At 25.8% G+C, this 8,878-nt stretch overlaps 1 pseudogene; it reads left to right on the top strand.

Moving 5' to 3' along the window:
* Positions 1 to 507: 507 nt before the first annotated feature.
* On the top strand, positions 508 to 1,049 carry LOC149057476 (uncharacterized; annotated as a pseudogene).
* Positions 1,050 to 8,878: the final 7,829 nt, after the last annotated feature.

The raw sequence follows: 8,878 nt of genomic DNA, 5'->3' as shown, positions 1-8,878 counted from the left end.
AAATACTTGAAAATTTAGTACAACATTTCTCATAAGTTATTCTTATAGTGATTAAAAAATTATAAGAATACATAGGCACAATTTTTTTTATTAGCATTTGAAGTTCAAATATTGACAAAAATTCATCAAAACCATGAATATTTGCAAATTATTATGTAGTCAAAATTCATAAAATTGTTTGTATTTATATCTAAGGTTAAAAAATTCAACGCTTAGTTTTCCATAAGTTTTGCTTCAAATAGCTATAGAGAAAATTTGAAGCGCCATTATAGGAAAAATGTTTTGAATGTTTGAGTTTTAAATTTTTATGAAATCGCGTAACGATAACTATTTATCCTCAAACTAGGTATATGTATATTGTATATATATGTTACGGTGAATGATGTAAACGTGGTAAAAGACGTCATTCCCCGGTAAATGACATCATTTACCTAAAAATTGGCAAACGTTGTAAATGCAGACATTCTCCGGTTATTGTCGTCAATCACCAGTTTAATTGGAGAATGATGTTTAAAAAAATTTTCAAAGCTTGATGTCGGTACAACTGTTCGTGTCCCAATATTAGATGTTGATAGAGCACGTGGTTCTCCGCGTAATTTACTTGCTGTTATTATTTCATGCGAAGATGACATGTATAAATTATGTAAGGTAATTTTAATTTGATAATGTTTATTTAATTTAAATTAAATAAATACCCGAATGTTTGAACCAGGTACAGAATATGGGGTGTTGAAACACAAATATACACGAGCACAAATTTCTCCGTGTAAAGAAAAATTTCTAGAGCTAGATGAAGCCATGAAAAAAATTAAAGACAGGAAAATAACATTAAGAGAAGCTGCAGCAGGACATGGAATGCTGGTCATCAAGGATTTAATCGATGCAACTGCAAAACTGGTTGTGGTACTAAAAAAATTGATTGCAGTGCAGCAGAAATGTTGTGCAATTCAAAATGTCATGTTAACCAAAATTGTACAAATAAAAATTTTATTAATAATAAATCATTATTATAAATAGTACCTACCTATAGTAAAAAAATCAGTGTATTATTTGAGATTTATCATCATTTACCACTAGTTTTGGTAAATTACATCAATGACCGGTGAAAGATGTACATTTGAATTTAAAATTTGGTTTTTTACATCATTTACCTACATAATCGAATCAATTTGGTAAAAGACGTCATTCACCGGAGAATGACGTCTTTTACCACGTTTACATCATTCACCGTAACATATATAATAATATAAGGAATTTATTATGAATTATGATAACTACATGCAATTTTTTGGAAAAATTGTTTAACTATACCTTATGCAAAATGCGTCCTAATTGAAAAATAAAATATTTGTTTCAAAATAAAATATATGACAATATTTAAATATAATATATCCTAGACTGACAAATCATCTCCGTTCAGAATCGTTTTTCGTACACAATGAAAATGATACCTATCATTGCATTCAAATTTAACCTACCCTAGTAAGAGGTCCACCCCACCCCCTAATGTACAACAGAGCGGTACCCACTTACCCGCTTTTTTATTTAATTCTGTTATTTTTTTTAATCTAGCATACAGTTGTATGATATTTTAGAGCATTTTTTTTCACTTGTAAGTCTTAGGTACATTATACAGAATTCTAATATGGCTTAGATTTAGTAGACTACCAAATAAAACTAATTCTGTTTTAAAATCTAATCCCTTAATTTGTTTCAAAACTATATTATGCTAATTTTCAGAAAATACTATTATATACTTTTTACACTTTGAGATTATAAGATAATGGCATAATGTTTAAAACATTAACTTAATCAATAAAGAGTGTTGGATATAGCAATATACATAGAGGTATTATATACAGTATATCGTATATAGTACATATATAGTACAACCCCATTACATTATAAAATCAAGATCATATAGATCAAACATATTCATTAATAGCGTTATTAACTTGCTTAAAGTATTTAGAATTTAGAACGATTGTGTAAATATACATTGATATATCTACCTTTGATATGCATTTATAATTCATTATATTTTTTGGTAAATAATTTAATACAAGAGAATAATTTATCAATAAATAAAGTATACTATGTATCTTATATCAATATAACCTTATATTTGCCTTTTCTTGTATTACTAATGTATTTACCATAGTTATTGAAAAACAAATAAATAATTAATGTGTATTATTATTTATCTTACTGCTGGTATAAAGTGATTCCTAAGGGATTCATACATGCAAATTATTATAGCCATCAGAACTCATTATTCTAGCAGTAGTTATCAGTTGCATAACCAGAGGATGGACTCCAGTTCCGGATCCCGCTTAGCACGTAGGTATAATAGTGTTATTAGTAAAAACATACACTTATTGTTTATACAAATTAAAATGGTTCATTTTGCCGGGACCTCTTATGAATAATTTCTAATTGCGCCACTAATATACAAGGTGTAAATGTATAATATAATCAATCATAATAATATGTAGTACCTGCAGTGCAATAACATTTGATTTAATAAATAAAAATAAAAATATTTAAAAATGTATTTCAGTTCTCTCTGTAACCGGCGTATTAAACAAAACAAATCATTCCATAAATAAAATGGAAATATTTGTTAATAGTTGTATTTTATTTCATTAAATTACCTCTTTAAATTTGTGATATTAAGACATGCATTTTTAGAGAATATTATCTTTATAAGTATTGTAATAATATATTATTAATTATTTAGACTATAATGTGCGTATCACAAATTTCGTAGGCGATTAAATATTTAAAATTACTTATTTTTTAACCCAATATAAACTTTTTAGATTCAATATTTTTTTGTTTTACAAAACAAAACAATAGGTTTTAAATTTGCTACGAAAAATCTCTCTTTCACTTTTATTTTATCCGACCACTTAGTTTAATTCTTTTGCAGATATATAGCTATATCATCCAATCAGTTAAATTAGCGTATTCTAAATTGTTATCAAAATACCTAAATTTTAAATTGAAATGATTTTATAGAATGTACTTAATGTCAGTAGTAAATGTTATAATTAAAACACAAAAGTTAAAACATTTGTGTGAATAAAGTTAAATTTTGATATACCTACGTAATAATACAAATATATTAAGCTAACTAATATAATTTTCACACAAAGTTGTACACCATAATATGTTGAATTCACATTTTTCTATGAAAACTGTTATTTTTCAAGTACAATATAATACATTATTATTATTATTATTAGTATCTACTAAAGATTAAACGCTATCATCTCTTTTCGTTTAAAAGCGCTTCCTGAAATCTTTCATCAAAAATTGTACCGTCTTATCTTGCGTATAGACTATATTATAGTCAGTATATACCATAATAAAAACTTTAAATGAAGTATATGAGACAGATATTAAGTAAAATTCAGTCTAAAAATTACACAGAGCAAAATCATTTTATTTCAGGAAAGAGAAGTTTTAAAAAATCGTAGAAATTATTAATTATTATAAGAAATTTATTTGAAGTAAATGAAATTATACTTGGAAACGATAACAAAGTAATGACAAAATCACTTAAATTATCATTTTTTCAAGCATAAATAAATAAATTTTACAAAATCGTTGAGATAAAAAAATATTTAGATACATTTATTTTAATTTATTGCTCTTTTTCTAAGCAATGGACAAGAAGTTTATGCATTAGCATTTTTCAGTTATCAATGGATGAGTATCGATGCTATTTTCATGCTGAAATCTTTCCAAATTATTTAAAGTAATTAACGTAAGTGTCGAGTGGTAGTTTCTTCAAAACTTTTAATTTTTATTTATTACCTACCTGATTTCATAACAAATGAGTATGTACTATAGTTCATTTAGTATGCAAATAGGGAAATTTGTCTCTGTTTCATATGATGCTCCACTTTGACAGTAATTACTAGCAGCCAGCAGGGAAGAATAAGATACTTAAAAATAAATATTGTAGTAGCAGATTCTAAATACATGTCTTTGGAGTATCGTAATACTAACTTACCTAAATCATCAATATAACTCTCAAATTGTATACCTTTGTAACCGTCTGCGTTCATGGTTTAACATTAAGTACTACCATGCCACATGACTTCAAGTGACCGTAAATGAATATGGTTTTATTTTTTTAACTTTTCCATAATGCTGAAAAAAAATGTAGGTTCTGAAAAGATTGCAGTTTTTTTATACTAAAAATATATTCTATGACTGTTACAATTAAGTCCCTACAGACTACAATAAAACAATACATTTTCATTGTTTATTTTGAGATTCACGACAAAAGCCTATAACTCATAAGTCTTAAGTTTTAACTCATAAACTTATAAATATAAGTTTAAAAGAAAATTATGATCCTCTGGAATAAAAAAAACAATAATAATTTAATAGGTAAGAGATGAATGAAATTTGTAAATAAATTAAATAAAAAAGGTGGACAACTAGGTGCCGCTTTAATACTATATGCAGTAGATGTCTAGAGAGGTCATTGTAAAAAATGTGTTAAATTTTAATTCAATTATATAAATTCACTGTATACAAAGATCAATTCTGACCGAGGACAGTCCGTCATCCTATAATTTTACCAATTATATTTCATGGTATTACTCTCATGAAGTTACTTATTTTATTATTAGAAATTACTATATTAGATAGTACCTAATACAGTAAGTTAGTTTAAAATAATTGTGTTTGAAAATTTCATTGTGCATACTTACTCGTAATATGGTATTTATATACTTGAAAAGTACCCACGACCAACATTTTATTAGCTACAGGCTACAGCTAAAACTAAAATCGTTATTCGTCGTTTAAATATTTAATTTCGTCCAAATTTGAAGTTAAAATATGTATAAAAAACTGTATTAATATATTTTTAGATTTTATGATTACAGTACTTACATATGAATTACCAGTGAGAAACATTTTTTTTAGTTTTTAATCCATATTTAGCTATACAAATTTAATATTTAATATATTTTAAAGAACATAATAAATTGTGAATGTTAAAAATTTTAGCAAAATTACCAAAGTTCTATAACTTCAGATGGTCATAAATTTCTATTTAAAAAAAACTTATGAAAAACCTTGTGTTAAATTTTCAAGTTTTTTGATCAAGCAAATAATTGTGTACCCACAATAATTGAAAAAAAACTTGAAAAAATCTAAAATTTGTCTTAATTTTAAACAGCTCAAAAGGAATCAATATAATTATGTTATTTTATCATGTATATATTTATAGATTATAAACAATTTGTTTTATTAAAAATGATATAAATGACAGTTATAACTTTTTATAAGTTAAAAAAAATTATGTAAAGCTATATGCCTATAAACAATGATTTTTATATTTTAAATAATACCTTCAAAAAGTCAATTCAATTCTATCAAAAAACAATATTTAAAAGAAGAACCTGCGGCTAATACATTGAATACAATAATATATGATTTTTAATTATTATAGATATTATACGTTTAACCGAAAATATAAAATAAACTGTACTTATTGGTGTATTATTTAGACTCAATAATAATATTATTGTATCGAGTGTTACAATTATTTTTTGAAATATTTGATTTATAAATTAAAAAATCTACTGATACTAGGTACTCGATAGTTTTCAGAAGACATAAATATTAAGTATCTAAAACACATTTGACTTTGACACTACCTATTCCTCAGTAATAATAATTACCTACTAAACTTCAGAAAAGAAACAACATTGTAATTATATTTTATTTCATGGTCAAATGAAGTTACTCTATAATAAGTTAAGTACCAACTTGAATACTTAATTCTATAAGACATATGCATAAGTATAATGTCTCTTGCTTACTGCGTCCCATGCTGTCTATATATTATTATTATTATGAACCAACACAATATTAAAATATTTATCATTATACATGAATTAAAATTATATATTATACCCACTTATAATGCAAATAATAAAAGCTCACTACGTTTACCTTAAAACATTACACACTGTAATTGTTTCACACGCATGAACTATTCAAAAGGTTATTATATTGATAATGCCTACAATACATCACTTTAATTCCACAGATAAGTGATGACAAAGTTACTTCCGGTTATTACATTAAACTCCGCGTTGTTCACGAACAACTGTATATAGTATATGTTACGTTTAATATACTAACGTTTTTACAGTGAGTTAACAATAGAAAATAAAATGAGAAAACTACAAATAAAGTAATTTGTCTTGGAAATCGCAATGAGCTGAATCACAAAAAAAACCAAGAAAAATTGCAAAAATACATATACAACTGCATGGTCAGATATGCTGCAGGATCATTATTGAATTTACTGTTTATTTCATTTGATTAGTTTTTATAAAATGTATTTAGAGAGTTTTCAAAAAAAAACCCATCGTCTTACATAAGTTCAAATTAAAAACGTTAAAATAAAATTTCTCATCCAATAAGTTTGAATCCATAATTAGTTTGATTTAATTAATTATAATGAACCGTAGGTAAATGGTAAATGATAGATACCTAAACGGTAGATCATTTTAATGATTTAAATGTTATTAAATATTTAAGATAAAAACGTAAAATAACTAATTATTTAACCCCAAACGGGTATTTTTTAATGTATTATAAATCAAAAAATATAAATATTACAAACTTGAAAAGTTCCAACTAATTTTAAGCTATTTATAGGAATTTTTAACTATCAAGAAAACATTTTATCGTTTAAAGAAAAAAAACTGTAAGTTACAACTGTAAGTACAAAAATACTACAGAAATTAAATAAAAAACTAAACAATGTTACCTCTGCAATTTTCTGAAATATTTCACCAACTATAAAGCCATGCACAATTCAAGAAAAATCAGATGAGAAGCAATCAGAGTGTACATTGAAAAAATCATCTCCATCTATTCTGAACAATATGTTTAAGAACACAAAAAATTCGTTTCATATTTAAATTCTATAATTATCTATTAAAGTATTAACAACAGTTCCAATTACAAATACAAATGTACTCTAATTTCCAAAGGAAGAATCGTGTTTTTCCACAATCATTATATGTTTATATTATAACTGTATTTTGAACGAATTATATTTTATTATTGTTAATTTATAGTAATATTAACCAATTGCAACTGACTTAAGTATGTAACCTAAGTATGTATTATATTTATAATAATTATAATTATAAATCATACTATTTCATGAAACACCTCTCATAGATGATTAGTCGAATAAGCATTAACAGCTTAAACATTAAAGTAAACCTCATTCGTTCCTGAAAAATGACAAGAAATGCGATCACCAAGACGAAAATTGGACACACCATCCTAACCAGCTCGTTTCTATTTTAGTTATGTTCAATAAATTATTGAATAATTTGAATGTTATAATACTATAATACTCGTACAATACATACGAGCAAAGACACGTATTAATATAGCATTATAGTATACTATAAAAGTGAGCGTTGACAAGTAAATTTTTATACAAATATATTATATTCAATCAAAAAAGTTAAAAAGCAAATGCAATAACGATAAAAACGTCTATTTAAAAATATAACTGTTTATATCAAAAATGTTGTTTCATAATAATAACTTTAAATTATGTGAAATAATATTCCCTTACGTTTTAATTATTTTCGATGTAATAAGTGTCTGTTGAAAGAATTATGCTGTATTAAGTACCTATACACAGTGCTCGTATTGGGAAAAATTAAGTAGAGGAGCTCAATCCAACGATTTAAAAACTGCGTTCCAAGTGCACAATTAATCAACACAGACCCGTGGGGGGGTTTCGCCACCCATATCACCCTTCTCACCAAACAACATGTGTACATTTTGAATATATAATTTAATTATATGAAAAATACTGATTGTTGTAATCTTGTTCCAGTCTGTGTAAATGTGTAATTTGTAAAGAAAACATATTATAATATTCTTAATGTCTTCAATTATTATAATTTTAATAATTAATTGAACACAAAATGACTCGAAAAGTCGAAATTCGTCAAATTCGATTACAATGCAAAATCGAAAAATTCATAACACCGATAAATGATAACCATAACAGTAATAACCATTGACTTTCTAGTAGAAAGTCAATCGTAATAACTGAAACTAATTTCGTTCGGAACCATAGAGTAAGATCTTACTCTATGTTCGGAACACGATTTTTTTAGATAGTGCCATCGTACACTTGTATCAGTTGTATCTGCATGTGCGTCATATATATTCTGTGGACCGTAGAAAATCACGGTTGTAGATATTAAACCGTATATCTTAAACCGCGTAGAAAAAATATAATACATTATTAAATTTAATATCAAAAATAATTTTGATATGAAAATAGTAAAAAATGAATATAATTGATATTAATTAAAAATCCATATTTTAATAAAAATTATTTCGGACATTAGTTGGTACTTTCCCTCCGTCTAAATAAAAAAATAGTAGGGGTACACAAAAAAAAATAAAAATAGTAGGGGAGCTCCGCCCCCCTGCATATCCCCCCAATTCAATCACTGGGTATATAGGTGCCTATAATACATTCATATTGCATAAAAAAATATATAATTTCTTGTAGTCGACTAGTCGAGTCTCGGGCACTCAACTCTAAAGTGTTTATGAAAATAGACATATTCACATATTATACCATATTTCGCATAATTGCTTATTTGAATTAAAACGATATAGAGTCATTTATCAATGTGTTATAATAATCATAATTTATCACATCGTGTAAACCAGGGTTGAAAATGTTTCGTATACATACGTTAGCGTAGAGCATATAAATGTTTGTCAAAATCGATATTCGGCGATACGCAACACATCAATCCTTAGGGTCGACCATTATACTGAGATTTCACAT

This window comes from Diuraphis noxia, unplaced genomic scaffold (genome assembly GCF_037042655.1).
Source record: "Diuraphis noxia isolate RWA-SAM2 unplaced genomic scaffold, SU_Dnox_SAM2 contig0003, whole genome shotgun sequence".
NCBI lineage: Eukaryota > Metazoa > Arthropoda > Insecta > Hemiptera > Aphididae > Diuraphis > Diuraphis noxia.
This window is presented reverse-complemented; position numbering and strand designations above follow the sequence as displayed.